General features: G+C 39.9%; 16 non-coding genes across 16 annotated transcripts; all 16 read left to right on the forward strand.

Annotated features, from left to right (window-relative positions):
• The first annotated feature begins 194 nt into the window (after positions 1–194).
• Positions 195–313, forward strand: LOC140030492 (5S ribosomal RNA). Its single transcript, XR_011834407.1, has one exon. It is a non-coding gene; the product is annotated as a 5S ribosomal RNA (ribosomal RNA).
• Positions 314–1,448: 1,135 nt separating this feature from the next.
• On the forward strand, positions 1,449–1,567 carry LOC140031035 (5S ribosomal RNA). Its single transcript, XR_011834956.1, has one exon. It is a non-coding gene; the product is annotated as a 5S ribosomal RNA (ribosomal RNA).
• Positions 1,568–2,702: 1,135 nt separating this feature from the next.
• Positions 2,703–2,821, forward strand: LOC140030037 (5S ribosomal RNA). Its single transcript, XR_011833951.1, has one exon. It is a non-coding gene; the product is annotated as a 5S ribosomal RNA (ribosomal RNA).
• A 1,135-nt stretch (positions 2,822–3,956) lies between these two features.
• On the forward strand, positions 3,957–4,075 carry LOC140031036 (5S ribosomal RNA). Its single transcript, XR_011834957.1, has one exon. It is a non-coding gene; the product is annotated as a 5S ribosomal RNA (ribosomal RNA).
• Positions 4,076–5,210: 1,135 nt separating this feature from the next.
• On the forward strand, positions 5,211–5,329 carry LOC140030494 (5S ribosomal RNA). Its single transcript, XR_011834409.1, has one exon. It is a non-coding gene; the product is annotated as a 5S ribosomal RNA (ribosomal RNA).
• A 1,133-nt stretch (positions 5,330–6,462) lies between these two features.
• LOC140030495 (5S ribosomal RNA) lies at positions 6,463–6,581 on the forward strand. Its single transcript, XR_011834410.1, has one exon. It is a non-coding gene; the product is annotated as a 5S ribosomal RNA (ribosomal RNA).
• A 1,135-nt stretch (positions 6,582–7,716) lies between these two features.
• Positions 7,717–7,835, forward strand: LOC140031037 (5S ribosomal RNA). The gene has a single exon (XR_011834958.1). It is a non-coding gene; the product is annotated as a 5S ribosomal RNA (ribosomal RNA).
• A 1,134-nt stretch (positions 7,836–8,969) lies between these two features.
• Positions 8,970–9,088, forward strand: LOC140031107 (5S ribosomal RNA). Its single transcript, XR_011835028.1, has one exon. It is a non-coding gene; the product is annotated as a 5S ribosomal RNA (ribosomal RNA).
• A 1,136-nt stretch (positions 9,089–10,224) lies between these two features.
• On the forward strand, positions 10,225–10,343 carry LOC140031038 (5S ribosomal RNA). Its single transcript, XR_011834959.1, has one exon. It is a non-coding gene; the product is annotated as a 5S ribosomal RNA (ribosomal RNA).
• Positions 10,344–11,477: 1,134 nt separating this feature from the next.
• Positions 11,478–11,596, forward strand: LOC140031108 (5S ribosomal RNA). The gene has a single exon (XR_011835029.1). It is a non-coding gene; the product is annotated as a 5S ribosomal RNA (ribosomal RNA).
• A 1,137-nt stretch (positions 11,597–12,733) lies between these two features.
• On the forward strand, positions 12,734–12,852 carry LOC140030605 (5S ribosomal RNA). Its single transcript, XR_011834520.1, has one exon. It is a non-coding gene; the product is annotated as a 5S ribosomal RNA (ribosomal RNA).
• Positions 12,853–13,987: 1,135 nt separating this feature from the next.
• Positions 13,988–14,106, forward strand: LOC140030496 (5S ribosomal RNA). The gene has a single exon (XR_011834411.1). It is a non-coding gene; the product is annotated as a 5S ribosomal RNA (ribosomal RNA).
• A 1,135-nt stretch (positions 14,107–15,241) lies between these two features.
• Positions 15,242–15,360, forward strand: LOC140030497 (5S ribosomal RNA). The gene has a single exon (XR_011834412.1). It is a non-coding gene; the product is annotated as a 5S ribosomal RNA (ribosomal RNA).
• A 1,134-nt stretch (positions 15,361–16,494) lies between these two features.
• Positions 16,495–16,613, forward strand: LOC140031109 (5S ribosomal RNA). Its single transcript, XR_011835030.1, has one exon. It is a non-coding gene; the product is annotated as a 5S ribosomal RNA (ribosomal RNA).
• Positions 16,614–17,750: 1,137 nt separating this feature from the next.
• Positions 17,751–17,869, forward strand: LOC140030606 (5S ribosomal RNA). The gene has a single exon (XR_011834521.1). It is a non-coding gene; the product is annotated as a 5S ribosomal RNA (ribosomal RNA).
• A 1,135-nt stretch (positions 17,870–19,004) lies between these two features.
• LOC140030498 (5S ribosomal RNA) lies at positions 19,005–19,123 on the forward strand. Its single transcript, XR_011834413.1, has one exon. It is a non-coding gene; the product is annotated as a 5S ribosomal RNA (ribosomal RNA).
• Positions 19,124–20,008: the final 885 nt, after the last annotated feature.

Consider the following 20,008-nt stretch of genomic DNA (forward strand, 5'->3'; position numbering starts at 1 on the left):
TCATGATAATTTAGAGTTGCGGGATGAGGGAAAAAAACAGGGTGCAAATCAATAACAAAAAAAAATAAAGTAAATAAATAAAAGGATAAGAGGAAAATGCTTGAATTGACGCTTAAAATGAATTTCGGTCTAGAAAAGCCACACTGCTTCGCAGGACGGGGTAGTTTAAAAGAATAAAGCGAAAGGAACATGGCGGGTGCGACCATACCAGCACTAATGCACCGGATCCCATCAGAACTCCGAAGTTAAGCGTGCTTGGGCGAGAGTGGTACTAGGATGGGTGACCCCCTGGGAAGTCCTCGTGTTGCACCCCTCTCTTTTTTGTTTCGAAATCCAAATTTCCTATTCGTTCTTTATCCTGTAGTAATTTAGCTCCGTCGGAACGATTGCTTTATATTTTGCTTCTTGTCGAAGCATGAAGGCGGGTCTGAAGGCGCGAGACAAATCAGGAACGGTACGGCTCGACCAAAGCCCGGATCGTCGCTCAAATTTGTCGGCGCAAATGTATCACCGCAACTAGGGGTGGCAATTTTCGACACGACCTGAAAACACGACACGAGCATAACACGAAATTAATGGGTTTGGGTTGAGGTTTCGGGAATTCGGGTCAGAATCGGGTTGGACCCGATGAACCCGAAAAGAAAACCGGTCGATTTCGGGTCAACCCGTGGTGACCTGATATGACCCGATATGACCCGTTTACGAGTTAAAAATAATTTAATAAACATAAAAATAATTTTATCTAACTAAACTAAGTTATTCTTTTTTTCAAAGGCATTAATTACTTAATCCTAAACGAATTTATTTAATTTGTGTGAAGTTGAAATTATTATACTTGGACAAATAATATATTATATTATTTTTCACTTTTATATTGTTTTAATTTATTTTATATTTTGCTTGGGATAAAACACTTTTACGGTGTTTAATTTATTTTAGATTTGATTTGGAATCATTTATTTAAATTTTTATTACTTGATTATGTAATTAGTTTTGTGAGAAATTGATTTTATTAGAAATTACAGTGATAAATTAATAAATTAAAATTAAGTTTCGGGTCATTTCGGGTCGACCCGCCGCCCCGTAAACCTGAAATCTTCGGGTTCGGGTCAGCATACCTGACCCGTCACGGGTTGGCGGGTCGGGGTTCGGGTCAACAGATTTTCTGGCGGGTCTGTTGACCCGAACCCGACCCGCCAACCTGATTTGGACCCGAATTGCCACCCCTGACTGCAAGCGTGAAGGATTGATTTCATGATAATTTAGAGTTGCGGGATGAGGGAAAAAAACAGGGTGCAAATCAATAACAAAGAGAAAAATAAAGTAAATAAATAAAAGGATAAGAGGAAAATGCTTGAATTGACGCTTAAAATGAATTTCGGTCAAGAAAAGCCACACTGCTTCGCAGGACGGGGTAGTTTAAAAGAATAAAGCGAAAGGAACATGGCTGGTGCGACCATACCAGCACTAATGCACCGGATCCCATCAGAACTCCGAAGTTAAGCGTGCTTGGGCGAGAGTGGTACTAGGATGGGTGACCCCCTGGGAAGTCCTCGTGTTGCACCCCTCTCTTTTTTGTTTCGAAATCCAAATTTCCTATTCGTTCTTTATCCTGTAGTAATTTAGCTCCGTCGGAACGATTGCTTTATATTTTGCTTCTTGTCGAAGCATGAAGGCGGGTCTGAAGGCGCGAGACAAATCAGGAACGGTACGGCTCGACCAAAGCCCGGATCGTCGCTCAAATTTGTCGGCGCAAATGTATCACCGCAAGTAGGGGTGGCAATTTTCGACACGACCTGAAAACACGACACGAGCCTAACACGAAATTAATGGGTTTGGGTTGATGTTTCGGGAATTCGGGTCAGAATCGGGTTGGACCCGATGAACCCGAAAAGAAAACCGGTCGATTTCGGGTCAACCCGTGGTGATCTGATATGACCCGATATGACCCGTTTACGAGTTAAAAATAATTTAATAAACATAAAAATAATTTTATCTAACTAAACTAAGTTATTCTTTTTTTCAAAGGCATTAATTACTTAATCCTAAACGAATTTATTTAATTTGTGTGAAGTTGAAATTATTATACTTGGACAAATAATATATTATATTATTTTTCACTTTTATATTGTTTTAATTTATTTTATATTTTGCTTGGGATAAAACACTTTTACGGTGTTTAATTTATTTTAGATTTGATTTGGAATCATTTATTTAAATTTTTATTACTTGATTATGTAATTAGTTTTGTGAGAAATTGATTTTATTAGAAATTACAGTGATAAATTAATAAATTAAAATTAAGTTTCGGGTCATTTCGGGTCGACCCGCCGCCCCGTAAACCTGAAATCTTCGGGTTCGGGTCAGCATACCTGACCCGTCACGGGTTGGCGGGTCGGGGTTCGGGTCAACAGATTTTCTGGCGGGTCTGTTGACCCGAACCCGACCCGCCAACCTGATTTGGACCCGAATTGCCACCCCTGACTGCAAGCGTGAAGGATTGATTTCATGATAATTTAGAGTTGCGGGATGAGGGAAAAAAACAGGGTGCAAATCAATAACAAAGAGAAAAATAAAGTAAATAAATAAAAGGATAAGAGGAAAATGCTTGAATTGACGCTTAAAATGAATTTCGGTCAAGAAAAGCCACACTGCTTCGCAGGACGGGGTAGTTTAAAAGAATAAAGCGAAAGGAACATGGCTGGTGCGACCATACCAGCACTAATGCACCGGATCCCATCAGAACTCCGAAGTTAAGCGTGCTTGGGCGAGAGTAGTACTAGGATGGGTGACCCCCTGGGAAGTCCTCGTGTTGCACCCCTCTCTTTTTTGTTTCGAAATCCAAATTTCCTATTCGTTCTTTATCCTGTAGTAATTTAGCTCCGTCGGAACGATTGCTTTATATTTTGCTTCTTGTCGAAGCATGAAGGCGGGTCTGAAGGCGCGAGACAAATCAGGAACGGTACGGCTCGATCAAAGCCCGGATCGTCGCTCAAATTTGTCGGCGCAAATGTATCACCGCAACTAGGGGTGGCAATTTTCGACACGACCTGAAAACACGACACGAGCCTAACACGAAATTAATGGGTTTGGGTTGAGGTTTCGGGAATTCGGGTCAGAATCGGGTTGGACCCGATGAACCCGAAAAGATAACCGGTCGATTTCGGGTCAACCCGTGGTGACCTGATATGACCCGATATGACCCGTTTACGAGTTAAAAATAATTTAATAAACATAAAAATAATTTTATCTAACTAAACTAAGTTATTCTTTTTTTCAAAGGCATTAATTACTTAATCCTAAACGAATTTATTTAATTTGTGTGAAGTTGAAATTATTATACTTGGACAAATAATATATTATATTATTTTTCACTTTTATATTGTTTTAATTTATTTTATATTTTGCTTGGGATAAAACACTTTTACGGTGTTTAATTTATTTTAGATTTGATTTGGAATCATTTATTTAAATTTTTATTACTTGATTATGTAATTAGTTTTGTGAGAAATTGATTTTATTAGAAATTACAGTGATAAATTAATAAATTAAAATTAAGTTTCGGGTCATTTCGGGTCGACCCGCCGCCCCGTAAACCTGAAATCTTCGGGTTCGGGTCAGCATACCTGACCCGTCACGGGTTGGCGGGTCGGGGTTCGGGTCAACAGATTTTCTGGCGGGTCTGTTGACCCGAACCCGACCCGCCAACCTGATTTGGACCCGAATTGCCACCCCTGACTGCAAGCGTGAAGGATTGATTTCATGATAATTTAGAGTTGCGGGATGAGGGAAAAAAACAGGGTGCAAATCAATAACAAAGAGAAAAATAAAGTAAATAAATAAAAGGATAAGAGGAAAATGTTTGAATTGACGCTTAAAATGAATTTCGGTCAAGAAAAGCCACACTGCTTCGCAGGACGGGGTAGTTTAAAAGAATAAAGCGAAAGGAACATGGCTGGTGCGACCATACCAGCACTAATGCACCGGATCCCATCAGAACTCCGAAGTTAAGCGTGCTTGGGCGAGAGTGGTACTAGGATGGGTGACCCCCTGGGAAGTCCTCGTGTTGCACCCCTCTCTTTTTTGTTTCGAAATCCAAATTTCCTATTCGTTCTTTATCCTGTAGTAATTTAGCTCCGTCGGAACGATTGCTTTATATTTTGCTTCTTGTCGAAGCATGAAGGCGGGTCTGAAGGCGCGAGACAAATCAGGAACGGTACGGCTCGACCAAAGCCCGGATCGTCGCTCAAATTTGTCGGCGCAAATGTATCACCGCAACTAGGGGTGGCAATTTTCGACACGACCTGAAAACACGACACGAGCATAACACGAAATTAATGGGTTTGGGTTGAGGTTTCGGGAATTCGGGTCAGAATCGGGTTGGACCCGATGAACCCGAAAAGAAAACCGGTCGATTTCGGGTCAACCCGTGGTGACCTGATATGACCCGATATGACCCGTTTACGAGTTAAAAATAATTTAATAAACATAAAAATAATTTTATCTAACTAAACTAAGTTATTCTTTTTTTCAAAGGCATTAATTACTTAATCCTAAACGAATTTATTTAATTTGTGTGAAGTTGAAATTATTATACTTGGACAAATAATATATTATATTATTTTTCACTTTTATATTGTTTTAATTTATTTTATATTTTGCTTGGGATAAAACACTTTTACGGTGTTTAATTTATTTTAGATTTGATTTGGAATCATTTATTTAAATTTTTATTACTTGATTATGTAATTAGTTTTGTGAGAAATTGATTTTATTAGAAATTACAGTGATAAATTAATAAATTAAAATTAAGTTTCGGGTCATTTCGGGTCGACCCGCCGCCCCGTAAACCTGAAATCTTCGGGTTCGGGTCAGCATACCTGACCCGTCACGGGTTGGCGGGTCGGGGTTCGGGTCAACAGATTTTCTGGCGGGTCTGTTGACCCGAACCCGACCCGCCAACCTGATTTGGACCCGAATTGCCACCCCTGACTGCAAGCGTGAAGGATTGATTTCATGATAATTTAGAGTTGCGGGATGAGGGAAAAAAACAGGGTGCAAATCAATAACAAAAAGAAAAATAAAGTAAATAAATAAAAGGATAAGAGGAAAATGCTTGAATTGACGCTTAAAATGAATTTCGGTCTAGAAAAGCCACACTGCTTCGCAGGACGGGGTAGTTTAAAAGAATAAACCGAAAGGAACATGGCGGGTGCGACCATACCAGCACTAATGCACCGGATCCCATCAGAACTCCGAAGTTAAGCGTGCTTGGGCGAGAGTGGTACTAGGATGGGTGACCCCCTGGGAAGTCCTCGTGTTGCACCCCTCTCTTTTTTGTTTCGAAATCCAAATTTCCTATTCGTTCTTTATCCTGTAGTAATTTAGCTCCGTCGGAACGATTGCTTTATATTTTGCTTCTTGTCGAAGCATGAAGGCGGGTCTGAAGGCGCGAGACAAATCAGGAACGGTACGGCTCGATCAAAGCCCGGATCGTCGCTCAAATTTGTCGGCGGAAATGTATCACCGCAACTAGGGGTGGCAATTTTCGACACGACCTGAAAACACGATACGAGCCTAACACGAAATTAATGGGTTTGGATTGAGGTTTCGGGAATTCGGGTCAGAATCCGGTTGGACCCGATGAACCCGAAAAGAAAACCGGTCGATTTCGGGTCAACCCGTGGTGACCTGATATGACCCGATATGACCCGTTTACGAGTTAAAAATAATTTAATAAACATAAAAATAATTTTATCTAACTAAACTAAGTTATTCTTTTTTTCAAAGGCATTAATTACTTAATCCTAAACGAATTTATTTAATTTGTGTGAAGTTGAAATTATTATACTTGGACAAATAATATATTATATTATTTTTCACTTTTATATTGTTTTATTTTATTTTATATTTTGCTTGGGATAAAACACTTTTACGGTGTTTAATTTATTTTAGATTTGATTTGGAATCATTTATTTAAATTTTTATTACTTGATTATGTAATTAGTTTTGTGAGAAATTGATTTTATTAGAAATTACAGTGATAAATTAATAAATTAAAATTAAGTTTCGGGTCATTTCGGGTCGACCCGCCGCCCCGTAAACCTGAAATCTTCGGGTTCGGGTCAGCATACCTGACCCGTCACGGGTTGGCGGGTCGGGGTTCGGGTCAACAGATTTTCTGGCGGGTCTGTTGACCCGAACCCGACCCGCCAACCTGATTTGGACCCGAATTGCCACCCCTGACTGCAAGCGTGAAGGATTGATTTCATGATAATTTAGAGTTGCGGGATGAGGGAAAAAAACAGGGTGCAAATCAATAACAAAAAAAAATAAAGTAAATAAATAAAAGGATAAGAGGAAAATGCTTGAATTGACGCTTAAAATGAATTTCGGTCTAGAAAAGCCACACTGCTTCGCAGGACGGGGTAGTTTAAAAGAATAAAGCGAAAGGAACATGGCGGGTGCGACCATACCAGCACTAATGCACCGGATCCCATCAGAACTCCGAAGTTAAGCGTGCTTGGGCGAGAGTGGTACTAGGATGGGTGACCCCCTGGGAAGTCCTCGTGTTGCACCCCTCTCTTTTTTGTTTCGAAATCCAAATTTCCTATTCGTTCTTTATCCTGTAGTAATTTAGCTCCGTCGGAACGATTGCTTTATATTTTGCTTCTTGTCGAAGCATGAAGGCGGGTCTGAAGGCGCGAGACAAATCAGGAACGGTACGGCTCGACCAAAGCCCGGATCGTCGCTCAAATTTGTCGGCGCAAATGTATCACCGCAACTAGGGGTGGCAATTTTCGACACGACCTGAAAACACGACACGAGCATAACACGAAATTAATGGGTTTGGGTTGAGGTTTCGGGAATTCGGGTCAGAATCGGGTTGGACCCGATGAACCCGAAAAGAAAACCGGTCGATTTCGGGTCAACCCGTGGTGACCTGATATGACCCGATATGACCCGTTTACGAGTTAAAAATAATTTAATAAACATAAAAATAATTTTATCTAACTAAACTAAGTTATTCTTTTTTTCAAAGGCATTAATTACTTAATCCTAAACGAATTTATTTAATTTGTGTGAAGTTGAAATTATTATACTTGGACAAATAATATATTATATTATTTTTCACTTTTATATTGTTTTAATTTATTTTATATTTTGCTTGGGATAAAACACTTTTACGGTGTTTAATTTATTTTAGATTTGATTTGGAATCATTTATTTAAATTTTTATTACTTGATTATGTAATTAGTTTTGTGAGAAATTGATTTTATTAGAAATTACAGTGATAAATTAATAAATTAAAATTAAGTTTCGGGTCATTTCGGGTCGACCCGCCGCCCCGTAAACCTGAAATCTTCGGGTTCGGGTCAGCATACCTGACCCGTCACGGGTTGGCGGGTCGGGGTTCGGGTCAACAGATTTTCTGGCGGGTCTGTTGACCCGAACCCGACCCGCCAACCTGATTTGGACCCGAATTGCCACCCCTGACTGCAAGCGTGAAGGATTGATTTCATGATAATTTAGAGTTGCGGGATGAGGGAAAAAAACAGGGTGCAAATCAATAACAAAGAGAAAAATAAAGTAAATAAATAAAAGGATAAGAGGAAAATGCTTGAATTGACGCTTAAAATGAATTTCGGTCAAGAAAAGCCACACTGCTTCGCAGGACGGGGTAGTTTAAAAGAATAAAGCGAAAGGAACATGGCTGGTGCGACCATACCAGCACTAATGCACCGGATCCCATCAGAACTCCGAAGTTAAGCGTGCTTGGGCGAGAGTGGTACTAGGATGGGTGACCCCCTGGGAAGTCCTCGTGTTGCACCCCTCTCTTTTTTGTTTCGAAATCCAAATTTCCTATTCGTTCTTTATCCTGTAGTAATTTAGCTCCGTCGGAACGATTGCTTTATATTTTGCTTCTTGTCGAAGCATGAAGGCGGGTCTGAAGGCGCGAGACAAATCAGGAACGGTACGGCTCGACCAAAGCCCGGATCGTCGCTCAAATTTGTCGGCGCAAATGTATCACCGCAACTAGGGGTGGCAATTTTCGACACGACCTGAAAACACGACACGAGCATAACACGAAATTAATGGGTTTGGGTTGAGGTTTCGGGAATTCGGGTCAGAATCGGGTTGGACCCGATGAACCCGAAAAGAAAACCGGTCGATTTCGGGTCAACCCGTGGTGACCTGATATGACCCGATATGACCCGTTTACGAGTTAAAAATAATTTAATAAACATAAAAATAATTTTATCTAACTAAACTAAGTTATTCTTTTTTTCAAAGGCATTAATTACTTAATCCTAAACGAATTTATTTAATTTGTGTGAAGTTGAAATTATTATACTTGGACAAATAATATATTATATTATTTTTCACTTTTATATTGTTTTAATTTATTTTATATTTTGCTTGGGATAAAACACTTTTACGGTGTTTAATTTATTTTAGATTTGATTTGGAATCATTTATTTAAATTTTTATTACTTGATTATGTAATTAGTTTTGTGAGAAATTGATTTTATTAGAAATTACAGTGATAAATTAATAAATTAAAATTAAGTTTCGGGTCATTTCGGGTCGACCCGCCGCCCCGTAAACCTGAAATCTTCGGGTTCGGGTCAGCATACCTGACCCGTCACGGGTTGGCGGGTCGGGGTTCGGGTCAACAGATTTTCTGGCGGGTCTGTTGACCCGAACCCGACCCGCCAACCTGATTTGGACCCGAATTGCCACCCCTGACTGCAAGCGTGAAGGATTGATTTCATGATAATTTAGAGTTGCGGGATGAGGGAAAAAAACAGGGTGCAAATCAATAACAAAAAAAAAATAAAGTAAATAAATAAAAGGATAAGAGGAAAATGCTTGAATTGACGCTTAAAATGAATTTCGGTCTAGAAAAGCCACACTGCTTCGCAGGACGGGGTAGTTTAAAAGAATAAAGCGAAAGGAACATGGCGGGTGCGACCATACCAGCACTAATGCACCGGATCCCATCAGAACTCCGAAGTTAAGCGTGCTTGGGCGAGAGTGGTACTAGGATGGGTGACCCCCTTGGAAGTCCTCGTGTTGCACCCCTCTCTTTTTTTTGTTTCGAAATCCAAATTTTCTATTCGTTCTTTATCCTGTAGTAATTTAGCTCCGTCGGAACGATTGCTTTATATTTTGCTTCTTGTCGAAGCATGAAGGCGGGTCTGAAGGCGCGAGACAAATCAGGAACGGTACGGCTCGACCAAAGCCCGGATCGTCGCTCAAATTTGTCGGCGCAAATGTATCACCGCAACTAGGGGTGGCAATTTTCGACACGACCTGAAAACACGACACGAGCCTAACACGAAATTAATGGGTTTGGGTTGAGGTTTCGGGAATTCGGGTCAGAATCGGGTTGGACCCGATGAACCCGAAAAGAAAACCGGTCGATTTCGGGTCAACCCGTGGTGACCTGATATGACCCGATATGACCCGTTTACGAGTTAAAAATAATTTAATAAACATAAAAATAATTTTATCTAACTAAACTAAGTTATTCTTTTTTTCAAAGGCATTAATTACTTAATCCTAAACGAATTTATTTAATTTGCATGAAGTTGAAATTATTATACTTGGACAAATAATATATTATATTATTTTTCACTTTTATATTGTTTTAATTTATTTTATATTTTGCTTGGGATAAAACACTTTTACGGTGTTTAATTTATTTTAGATTTGATTTGGAATCATTTATTTAAATTTTTATTACTTGATTATGTAATTAGTTTTGTGGGAAATTGATTTTATTAGAAATTACAGTGATAAATTAATAAATTAAAATTAAGTTTCGGGTCATTTCGGGTCGACCCGCCGCCCCGTAAACCTGAAATCTTCGGGTTCGGGTCAGCATACCTGACCCGTCACGGGTTGGCGGGTCGGGGTTCGGGTCAACAGATTTTCTGGCGGGTCTGTTGACCCGAACCCGACCCGCCAACCTGATTTGGACCCGAATTGCCACCCCTAACTGCAAGCGTGAAGTATTGATTTCATGATAATTTAGAGTTGCGGGATGAGGGAAAAAAACAGGGTGCAAATCAATAACAAAAAAAAAATAAAGTAAATAAATAAAAGGATAAGTGGAAAATGCTTGAATTGACGCTTAAAATGAATTTCGGTCTAGAAAAGCCACACTGCTTCGCAGGACGGGGTAGTTTAAAAGAATAAAGCGAAAGGAACATGGCTGGTGCGACCATACCAGCACTAATGCACCGGATCCCATCAGAACTCCGAAGTTAAGCGTGCTTGGGCGAGAGTGGTACTAGGATGGGTGACCCCCTGGGAAGTCCTCGTGTTGCACCCCTCTCTTTTTTGTTTCGAAATCCAAATTTCCTATTCGTTCTTTATCCTGTAGTAATTTAGCTCCGTCGGAACGATTGCTTTATATTTTGCTTCTTGTCGAAGCATGAAGGCGGGTCTGAAGGCGCGAGACAAATCAGGAACGGTACGGCTCGACCAAAGCCCGGATCGTCGCTCAAATTTGTCGGCGCAAATGTATCACCGCAACTAGGGGTGGCAATTTTCGATACGACCTGAAAACACGACACGAGCATAACACGAAATTAATGGGTTTGGGTTGAGGTTTCGGGAATTCGGGTCAGAATCGGGTTGGACCCGATGAACCCGAAAAGAAAACCGGTCGATTTCGGGTCAACCCGTGGTGACCTGATATGACCCGATATGACCCGTTTACGAGTTAAAAATAATTTAATAAACATAAAAATAATTTTATCTAACTAAACTAAGTTATTCTTTTTTTCAAAGGCATTAATTACTTAATCCTAAACGAATTTATTTAATTTGTGTGAACTTGAAATTATTATACTTGGACAAATAATATATTATATTATTTTTCACTTTTATATTGTTTTAATTTATTTTATATTTTGCTTGGGATAAAACACTTTTACGGTGTTTAATTTATTTTAGATTTGATTTGGAATCATTTATTTAAATTTTTATTACTTGATTATGTAATTAGTTTTGTGAGAAATTGATTTTATTAGAAATTACAGTGATAAATTAATAAATTAAAATTAAGTTTCGGGTCATTTCGGGTCGACCCGCCGCCCCGTAAACCTGAAATCTTCGGGTTCGGGTCAGCATACCTGACCCGTCACGGGTTGGCGGGTCGGGGTTCGGGTCAACAGATTTTCTGGCGGGTCTGTTGACCCGAACCCGACCCGCCAACCTGATTTGGACCCGAATTGCCACCCCTGACTGCAAGCGTGAAGGATTGATTTCATGATAATTTAGAGTTGCGGGATGAGGGAAAAAAACAGGGTGCAAATCAATAACAAAAAAAAAATAAAGTAAATAAATAAAAGGATAAGAGGAAAATGCTTGAATTGACGCTTAAAATGAATTTCGGTCTAGAAAAGCCACACTGCTTCGCAGGACGGGGTAGTTTAAAAGAATAAAGCGAAAGGAACATGGCGGGTGCGACCATACCAGCACTAATGCACCGGATCCCATCAGAACTCCGAAGTTAAGCGTGCTTGGGCGAGAGTGGTACTAGGATGGGTGACCCCCTTGGAAGTCCTCGTGTTGCACCCCTCTCTTTTTTTTGTTTCGAAATCCAAATTTTCTATTCGTTCTTTATCCTGTAGTAATTTAGCTCCGTCGGAACGATTGCTTTATATTTTGCTTCTTGTCGAAGCATGAAGGCGGGTCTGAAGGCGCGAGACAAATCAGGAACGGTACGGCTCGACCAAAGCCCGGATCGTCGCTCAAATTTGTCGGCGCAAATGTATCACCGCAACTAGGGGTGGCAATTTTCGACACGACCTGAAAACACGACACGAGCCTAACACGAAATTAATGGGTTTGGGTTGAGGTTTCGGGAATTCGGGTCAGAATCGGGTTGGACCCGATGAACCCGAAAAGAAAACCGGTCGATTTCGGGTCAACCCGTGGTGACCTGATATGACCCGATATGACCCGTTTACGAGTTAAAAATAATTTAATAAACATAAAAATAATTTTATCTAACTAAACTAAGTTATTCTTTTTTTCAAAGGCATTAATTACTTAATCCTAAACGAATTTATTTAATTTGCATGAAGTTGAAATTATTATACTTGGACAAATAATATATTATATTATTTTTCACTTTTATATTGTTTTAATTTATTTTATATTTTGCTTGGGATAAAACACTTTTACGGTGTTTAATTTATTTTAGATTTGATTTGGAATCATTTATTTAAATTTTTATTACTTGATTATGTAATTAGTTTTGTGGGAAATTGATTTTATTAGAAATTACAGTGATAAATTAATAAATTAAAATTAAGTTTCGGGTCATTTCGGGTCGACCCGCCGCCCCGTAAACCTGAAATCTTCGGGTTCGGGTCAGCATACCTGACCCGTCACGGGTTGGCGGGTCGGGGTTCGGGTCAACAGATTTTCTGGCGGGTCTGTTGACCCGAACCCGACCCGCCAACCTGATTTGGACCCGAATTGCCACCCCTAACTGCAAGCGTGAAGTATTGATTTCATGATAATTTAGAGTTGCGGGATGAGGGAAAAAAACAGGGTGCAAATCAATAACAAAAAAAAAAATAAAGTAAATAAATAAAAGGATAAGTGGAAAATGCTTGAATTGACGCTTAAAATGAATTTCGGTCTAGAAAAGCCACACTGCTTCGCAGGACGGGGTAGTTTAAAAGAATAAAGCGAAAGGAACATGGCGGGTGCGACCATACCAGCACTAATGCACCGGATCCCATCAGAACTCCGAAGTTAAGCGTGCTTGGGCGAGAGTAGTACTAGGATGGGTGACCCCCTTGGAAGTCCTCGTGTTGCACCCCTCTCTTTTTTGTTTCGAAATCCAAATTTCCTATTCGTTCTTTATCCTGTAGTAATTTAGCTCCGTCGGAACGATTGCTTTATATTTTGCTTCTTGTCGAAGCATGAAGGCGGGTCTGAAGGCGCGAGACAAATCAGGAACGGTACGGCTCGATCAAAGCCCGGATCGTCGCTCAAATTTGTCGGCGCAAATGTATCACCGCAACTAGGGGTGGCAATTTTCGACACGACCTGAAAACACGACACGAGCCTAACACGAAATTAATGGGTTTGGGTTGAGGTTTCGGGAATTCGGGTCAGAATCGGGTTGGACCCGATGAACCCGAAAAGAAAACCGGTCGATTTCGGGTCAACCCGTGGTGACCTGATATGACCCGATATGACCCGTTTACGAGTTAAAAATAATTTAATAAACATAAAAATAATTTTATCTAACTAAACTAAGTTATTCTTTTTTTCAAAGGCATTAATTACTTAATCCTAAACGAATTTATTTAATTTGTGTGAAGTTGAAATTATTATACTTGGACAAATAATATATTATATTATTTTTCACTTTTATATTGTTTTATTTTATTTTATATTTTGCTTGGGATAAAACACTTTTACGGTGTTTAATTTATTTTAGATTTGATTTGGAATCATTTATTTAAATTTTTATTACTTGATTATGTAATTAGTTTTGTGAGAAATTGATTTTATTAGAAATTACAGTGATAAATTAATAAATTAAAATTAAGTTTCGGGTCATTTCGGGTCGACCCGCCGCCCCGTAAACCTGAAATCTTCGGGTTCGGGTCAGCATACCTGACCCGTCACGGGTTGGCGGGTCGGGGTTCGGGTCAACAGATTTTCTGGCGGGTCTGTTGACCCGAACCCGACCCGCCAACCTGATTTGGACCCGAATTGCCACCCCTGACTGCAAGCGTGAAGGATTGATTTCATGATAATTTAGAGTTGCGGGATGAGGGAAAAAAACAGGGTGCAAATCAATAACAAAGAGAAAAATAAAGTAAATAAATAAAAGGATAAGAGGAAAATGCTTGAATTGACGCTTAAAATGAATTTCGGTCTAGAAAAGCCACACTGCTTCGCAGGACGGGGTAGTTTAAAAGAATAAAGCGAAAGGAACATGGCGGGTGCGACCATACCAGCACTAATGCACCGGATCCCATCAGAACTCCGAAGTTAAGCGTGCTTGGGCGAGAGTGGTACTAGGATGGGTGACCCCCTGGGAAGTCCTCGTGTTGCACCCCTCTCTTTTTTGTTTCGAAATCCAAATTTCCTATTCGTTCTTTATCCTGTAGTAATTTAGCTCCGTCGGAACGATTGCTTTATATTTTGCTTCTTGTCGAAGCATGAAGGCGGGTCTGAAGGCGCGAGACAAATCAGGAACGGTACGGCTCGATCAAAGCCCGGATCGTCGCTCAAATTTGTCGGCGGAAATGTATCACCGCAACTAGGGGTGGCAATTTTCGACACGACCTGAAAACACGATACGAGCCTAACACGAAATTAATGGGTTTGGGTTGAGGTTTCGGGAATTCGGGTCAGAATCCGGTTGGACCCGATGAACCCGAAAAGAAAACCGGTCGATTTCGGGTCAACCCGTGGTGACCTGATATGACCCGATATGACCCGTTTACGAGTTAAAAATAATTTAATAAACATAAAAATAATTTTATCTAACTAAACTAAGTTATTCTTTTTTTCAAAGGCATTAATTACTTAATCCTAAACGAATTTATTTAATTTGTGTGAACTTGAAATTATTATACTTGGACAAATAATATATTATATTATTTTTCACTTTTATATTGTTTTAATTTATTTTATATTTTGCTTGGGATAAAACACTTTTACGGTGTTTAATTTATTTTAGATTTGATTTGGAATCATTTATTTAAATTTTTATTACTTGATTATGTAATTAGTTTTGTGAGAAATTGATTTTATTAGAAATTACAGTGATAAATTAATAAATTAAAATTAAGTTTCGGGTCATTTCGGGTCGACCCGCCGCCCCGTAAACCTGAAATCTTCGGGTTCGGGTCAGCATACCTGACCCGTCACGGGTTGGCGGGTCGGGGTTCGGGTCAACAGATTTTCTGGCGGGTCTGTTGACCCGAACCCGACCCGCCAACCTGATTTGGACCCGAATTGCCACCCCTGACTGCAAGCGTGAAGGATTGATTTCATGATAATTTAGAGTTGCGGGATGAGGGAAAAAAACAGGGTGCAAATCAATAACAAAAAGAAAAATAAAGTAAATAAATAAAAGGATAAGAGGAAAATGCTTGAATTGACGCTTAAAATGAATTTCGGTCTAGAAAAGCCACACTGCTTCGCAGGACGGGGTAGTTTAAAAGAATAAAGCGAAAGGAACATGGCGGGTGCGACCATACCAGCACTAATGCACCGGATCCCATCAGAACTCCGAAGTTAAGCGTGCTTGGGCGAGAGTGGTACTAGGATGGGTGACCCCCTGGGAAGTCCTCGTGTTGCACCCCTCTCTTTTTTGTTTCGAAATCCAAATTTCCTATTCGTTCTTTATCCTGTAGTAATTTAGCTCCGTCGGAACGATTGCTTTATATTTTGCTTCTTGTCGAAGCATGAAGGCGGGTCTGAAGGCGCGAGACAAATCAGGAACGGTACGGCTCGACCAAAGCCCGGATCGTCGCTCAAATTTGTCGGCGCAAATGTATCACCGCAACTAGGGGTGGCAATTTTCGACACGACCTGAAAACACGACACGAGCATAACACGAAATTAATGGGTTTGGGTTGAGGTTTCGGGAATTCGGGTCAGAATCGGGTTGGACCCGATGAACCCGAAAAGAAAACCGGTCGATTTCGGGTCAACCCGTGGTGACCTGATATGACCCGATATGACCCGTTTACGAGTTAAAAATAATTTAATAAACATAAAAATAATTTTATCTAACTAAACTAAGTTATTCTTTTTTTCAAAGGCATTAATTACTTAATCCTAAACGAATTTATTTAATTTGTGTGAACTTGAAATTATTATACTTGGACAAATAATATATTATATTATTTTTCACTTTTATATTGTTTTAATTTATTTTATATTTTGCTTGGGATAAAACACTTTTACGGTGTTTAATTTATTTTAGATTTGATTTGGAATCATTTATTTAAATTTTTATTACTTGATTATGTAATTAGTTTTGTGAGAAATTGATTTTATTAGAAATTACAGTGATAAATTAATAAATTAAAATTAAGTTTCGGGTCATTTCGGGTCGACCCGCCGCCCCGTAAACCTGAAATCTTCGGGTTCGGGTCAGCATACCTGACCCGTCACGGGTTGGCGGGTCGGGGTTCGGGTCAACAGATTTTCTGGCGGGTCTGTTGACCCGAACCCGACCCGCCAACCTGATTTGGACCCGAATTGCCACCCCTGACTGCAAGCGTGAAGGATTGATTTCATGATAATTTAGAGTTGCGGGATGAGGGAAAAAAACAGGGTGCAAATCAATAACAAAAAAAAAATAAAGTAAATAAATAAAAGGATAAGAGGAAAATGCTTGAATTGACGCTTAAAATGAATTTCGGTCTAGAAAAGCCACACTGCTTCGCAGGACGGGGTAGTTTAAAAGAATAAAGCGAAAGGAACATGGCGGGTGCGACCATACCAGCACTAATGCACCGGATCCCATCAGAACTCCGAAGTTAAGCGTGCTTGGGCGAGAGTGGTACTAGGATGGGTGACCCCCTTGGAAGTCCTCGTGTTGCACCCCTCTCTTTTTTTTGTTTCGAAATCCAAATTTTCTATTCGTTCTTTATCCTGTAGTAATTTAGCTCCGTCGGAACGATTGCTTTATATTTTGCTTCTTGTCGAAGCATGAAGGCGGGTCTGAAGGCGCGAGACAAATCAGGAACGGTACGGCTCGACCAAAGCCCGGATCGTCGCTCAAATTTGTCGGCGCAAATGTATCACCGCAACTAGGGGTGGCAATTTTCGACACGACCTGAAAACACGACACGAGCCTAACACGAAATTAATGGGTTTGGGTTGAGGTTTCGGGAATTCGGGTCAGAATCGGGTTGGACCCGATGAACCCGAAAAGAAAACCGGTCGATTTCGGGTCAACCCGTGGTGACCTGATATGACCCGATATGACCCGTTTACGAGTTAAAAATAATTTAATAAACATAAAAATAATTTTATCTAACTAAACTAAGTTATTCTTTTTTTCAAAGGCATTAATTACTTAATCCTAAACGAATTTATTTAATTTGCATGAAGTTGAAATTATTATACTTGGACAAATAATATATTATATTATTTTTCACTTTTATATTGTTTTAATTTATTTTATATTTTGCTTGGGATAAAACACTTTTACGGTGTTTAATTTATTTTAGATTTGATTTGGAATCATTTATTTAAATTTTTATTACTTGATTATGTAATTAGTTTTGTGGGAAATTGATTTTATTAGAAATTACAGTGATAAATTAATAAATTAAAATTAAGTTTCGGGTCATTTCGGGTCGACCCGCCGCCCCGTAAACCTGAAATCTTCGGGTTCGGGTCAGCATACCTGACCCGTCACGGGTTGGCGGGTCGGGGTTCGGGTCAACAGATTTTCTGGCGGGTCTGTTGACCCGAACCCGACCCGCCAACCTGATTTGGACCCGAATTGCCACCCCTAACTGCAAGCGTGAAGTATTGATTTCATGATAATTTAGAGTTGCGGGATGAGGGAAAAAAACAGGGTGCAAATCAATAACAAAAAAAAAAATAAAGTAAATAAATAAAAGGATAAGTGGAAAATGCTTGAATTGACGCTTAAAATGAATTTCGGTCTAGAAAAGCCACACTGCTTCGCAGGACGGGGTAGTTTAAAAGAATAAAGCGAAAGGAACATGGCGGGTGCGACCATACCAGCACTAATGCACCGGATCCCATCAGAACTCCGAAGTTAAGCGTGCTTGGGCGAGAGTAGTACTAGGATGGGTGACCCCCTTGGAAGTCCTCGTGTTGCACCCCTCTCTTTTTTGTTTCGAAATCCAAATTTCCTATTCGTTCTTTATCCTGTAGTAATTTAGCTCCGTCGGAACGATTGCTTTATATTTTGCTTCTTGTCGAAGCATGAAGGCGGGTCTGAAGGCGCGAGACAAATCAGGAACGGTACGGCTCGATCAAAGCCCGGATCGTCGCTCAAATTTGTCGGCGCAAATGTATCACCGCAACTAGGGGTGGCAATTTTCGACACGACCTGAAAACACGACACGAGCCTAACACGAAATTAATGGGTTTGGGTTGAGGTTTCGGGAATTCGGGTCAGAATCGGGTTGGACCCGATGAACCCGAAAAGAAAACCGGTCGATTTCGGGTCAACCCGTGGTGACCTGATATGACCCGATATGACCCGTTTACGAGTTAAAAATAATTTAATAAACATAAAAATAATTTTATCTAACTAAACTAAGTTATTCTTTTTTTCAAAGGCATTAATTACTTAATCCTAAACGAATTTATTTAATTTGTGTGAAGTTGAAATTATTATACTTGGACAAATAATATATTATATTATTTTTCACTTTTATATTGTTTTATTTTATTTTATATTTTGCTTGGGATAAAACACTTTTACGGTGTTTAATTTATTTTAGATTTGATTTGGAATCATTTATTTAAATTTTTATTACTTGATTATGTAATTAGTTTTGTGAGAAATTGATTTTATTAGAAATTACAGTGATAAATTAATAAATTAAAATTAAGTTTCGGGTCATTTCGGGTCGACCCGCCGCCCCGTAAACCTGAAATCTTCGGGTTCGGGTCAGCATACCTGACCCGTCACGGGTTGGCGGGTCGGGGTTCGGGTCAACAGATTTTCTGGCGGGTCTGTTGACCCGAACCCGACCCGCCAACCTGATTTGGACCCGAATTGCCACCCCTGACTGCAAGCGTGAAGGATTGATTTCATGATAATTTAGAGTTGCGGGATGAGGGAAAAAAACAGGGTGCAAATCAATAACAAAGAGAAAAATAAAGTAAATAAATAAAAGGATAAGAGGAAAATGCTTGAATTGACGCTTAAAATGAATTTCGGTCTAGAAAAGCCACACTGCTTCGCAGGACGGGGTAGTTTAAAAGAATAAAGCGAAAGGAACATGGCGGGTGCGACCATACCAGCACTAATGCACCGGATCCCATCAGAACTCCGAAGTTAAGCGTGCTTGGGCGAGAGTGGTACTAGGATGGGTGACCCCCTGGGAAGTCCTCGTGTTGCACCCCTCTCTTTTTTGTTTCGAAATCCAAATTTCCTATTCGTTCTTTATCCTGTAGTAATTTAGCTCCGTCGGAACGATTGCTTTATATTTTGCTTCTTGTCGAAGCATGAAGGCGGGTCTGAAGGCGCGAGACAAATCAGGAACGGTACGGCTCGATCAAAGCCCGGATCGTCGCTCAAATTTGTCGGCGGAAATGTATCACCGCAACTAGGGGTGGCAATTTTCGACACGACCTGAAAACACGATACGAGCCTAACACGAAATTAATGGGTTTGGGTTGAGGTTTCGGGAATTCGGGTCAGAATCCGGTTGGACCCGATGAACCCGAAAAGAAAACCGGTCGATTTCGGGTCAACCCGTGGTGACCTGATATGACCCGATATGACCCGTTTACGAGTTAAAAATAATTTAATAAACATAAAAATAATTTTATCTAACTAAACTAAGTTATTCTTTTTTTCAAAGGCATTAATTACTTAATCCTAAACGAATTTATTTAATTTGTGTGAACTTGAAATTATTATACTTGGACAAATAATATATTATATTATTTTTCACTTTTATATTGTTTTAATTTATTTTATATTTTGCTTGGGATAAAACACTTTTACGGTGTTTAATTTATTTTAGATTTGATTTGGAATCATTTATTTAAATTTTTATTACTTGATTATGTAATTAGTTTTGTGAGAAATTGATTTTATTAGAAATTACAGTGATAAATTAATAAATTAAAATTAAGTTTCGGGTCATTTCGGGTCGACCCGCCGCCCCGTAAACCTGAAATCTTCGGGTTCGGGTCAGCATACCTGACCCGTCACGGGTTGGCGGGTCGGGGTTCGGGTCAACAGATTTTCTGGCGGGTCTGTTGACCCGAACCCGACCCGCC

The sequence above is a fragment of the Coffea arabica genome, chromosome 11e (genome assembly GCF_036785885.1).
Source record: "Coffea arabica cultivar ET-39 chromosome 11e, Coffea Arabica ET-39 HiFi, whole genome shotgun sequence".
NCBI classification, from domain to species: Eukaryota; Viridiplantae; Streptophyta; class Magnoliopsida; order Gentianales; family Rubiaceae; genus Coffea; species Coffea arabica.